At 41.3% G+C, this 2,379-nt stretch overlaps 1 protein-coding gene across 1 annotated transcript in view; it reads right to left on the bottom strand.

The window, feature by feature from the left end:
* Nucleotides 1–2,169, bottom strand: part of LOC107089785 (membrane progestin receptor alpha-B-like) — a 5,461-nt gene extending 3,292 nt beyond the window's left edge. The window contains exon 1 of the mRNA XM_015382751.1: nt 2,067–2,169. The gene's annotated coding sequence lies outside the window, so the exon portion shown is untranslated. The remainder of the gene's footprint in view (nt 1–2,066) is intronic.
* Between the last annotated feature and the right edge of the window lie 210 nt (nt 2,170–2,379).

Here is a 2,379-nt window from a genome sequence, read left to right as displayed (position 1 = left end):
GTGATAGCCATGCTAACTATGTAGGGACAGTGATAGCCATGCTAACTATGTAGGGGCAGCGATAGCCAGGCCAGTCCAGGGACTGACTGCAGTTCTACTGGTGCCTCGGTCATGGTCAATGACCGTTGTACTTGACATGTAACAACCATACCATGCATATTGCTTTAAGTTAATTGCATATATCAATTAGGATATGTATTTTTTAACGAAAAAAACGGACAAAAGAAAAACACCATCCCCCTTGTTTGTTTTTTTTAAATAACTAGACTAATAGATAAACTAAAGGGATAAACGGGACTAGCATATGCATATGCAAATTGACGTCTTGCGCATGCGTATTGACTATGGGTATGCTGGTCTGACAGGGTATGCTGACCTGAAAGAACAGCAGCTTCCTCCCACAGCCCAAAAACATGACTGGTTAATTGGTTTCTCTAAATTCTCCTTAGGTGCGAGTGTGTAAATAGTTGTTTGTCTCTGTGTTGCCCTGAGATGGACTGGTGAGCCGTACAGAGTGGACCCCGCCTCTCAGCCGTAGCAAGCTGGAGATAGGCATCAGAACCCCTTGCGACCCCGCTTGTGGTGGTGATGGAAAATGGATGGATGGATGCACGCTCGGACTGGGAACGATTTTTGGCCCTGGCATTTTTCCATCTCGACTGGCCCAATTATGGAAATTAAAAAATATAACCGAAGCAACATCCACAGCATCCATATTCCCATGGACCAGCGCCACTCGCCACGTCTGCAGGGTTGCCTGATGTCACTGACTCACGTTCTCCAGCCCAAAACATTTTCAGAAACCACCTGGATATACGAAATCTCACCTAATTGGAATCAAAGTCTATTGATCTCTTAGGACATAAATCTAAGAAAAACATTTTTGTACCCAAAGACGGCCATCCTAAACTGCCAGATTGGGAAACATCCCAACCTGGCAACAATGCACGTAAGACGGGAAACGTTAGCCTTTTGATGCAAAACCCCATCATGCACCGCAACATATTTTTGATAAATATAGAACATAAAATTGCCAAATATAAGAGCAACATCATAGTTTGGTTTAAAGCAAGCATTTTAGTTTTACTAAACTCATTTGTTGCAAGGATTTCACAGTTTGAAGAAATAGAAAATGACACCATATGCCAACTGTCACAAGGATGTGCATGACAAGGAAGTGCTATATATACTGCATGCATCATTTAGGCAGTTAATATTGTATTACTTATTGAGCCCCTTCAGTTATTTACTATCAAAGGTAGATGCTTCGGCTGGAGAGTAAGTGTGGGGGCCGGTATGATTTAAGGAGGGCCGACCCTCGCACTCTGAAATTAGGACCAACCCACCGGGCAAATGCCCGGTATCCCAGATTACCAGTCCGTGCCTGCTTTAGGTTAATTTCCTATGTCAATTAACCTATGTATGCTTCCAAAAAACCAAAAACACCACCCCCCCTGGATGTTTGCTTTAGTGATAAAGATTCTCTTGTCAGGCTATCTGTTCATCTCCTCCTTATCTCTACTTTTTCTTAATGCTCCTTTTCTCAGATGTTTTATTCGTGGTTGTAACATTTGTCCAGGTTTTTTTCTCGGCTGCTGAAGCTGAATATCTGGTGATAACTCAATGATACCCTTTACTGGCGCCCTAGGCATTAAGATTATTTACATATCCATCTCTGGTTGCCATGGTTACCCCTCTACATTCTGGCCAGACTTCCTTTGAAGGTGATGAAATGTGTTTAGTAACCAGGCTTTAGGTGCTGCCGCTGCAGGACTGTTTGCAAACCAAGGTCAGACTGCAACCATCTCATCTTCCCGCTGGATTATTAAATATTATATAAAATAACTAAAAACCCTACTTCATCTTTAAATATCCGCTGTTAATCCTTTTCTCTTCTTATTTTCCGGCATGTTTCTGTGTTTCCTCAGAGCCAGAGCTGTCTGTGAACCCGCGGAGTGGCTGCGATCAGTCACCTCATCTCTAATGTTAAAAGTTCCCCCACAAACCATCCGCTAAATATAAACATTATTCAAATGTTTTACATAAAAATTATCTTATTTGTTTACCTTGATGAGCTTAATCCCCGCAGCAGACTCGATCTTTCCTCCTTCGCTGAAGACATTCAACAGATTGGCTCATTAATGGCAAAATTGTTCGTCAAGTTAAATCCAACAACTGACCGGAAGCTCACCAACCCATTACAACAATAAAAGCACAAAAATCGTCCTCTTTAGTTTTTCTAAGTGATTTTATTTCTGCTTGCTGAACAAACATTATTAACTGGAATTTTTTTATCCGATAGTTATGGAAGCCCATTTCCGCCATTCTGTTCAAAAAAATAAAATAAATGATCTCATTATAATGAGATAGTATCTCATT

Source organism: Cyprinodon variegatus, unplaced genomic scaffold, assembly GCF_000732505.1.
Source record: "Cyprinodon variegatus isolate N-32 unplaced genomic scaffold, C_variegatus-1.0 Scaffold265, whole genome shotgun sequence".
In the NCBI taxonomy this organism is placed as follows: Eukaryota; Metazoa; Chordata; class Actinopteri; order Cyprinodontiformes; family Cyprinodontidae; genus Cyprinodon; species Cyprinodon variegatus.
This window is presented reverse-complemented; position numbering and strand designations above follow the sequence as displayed.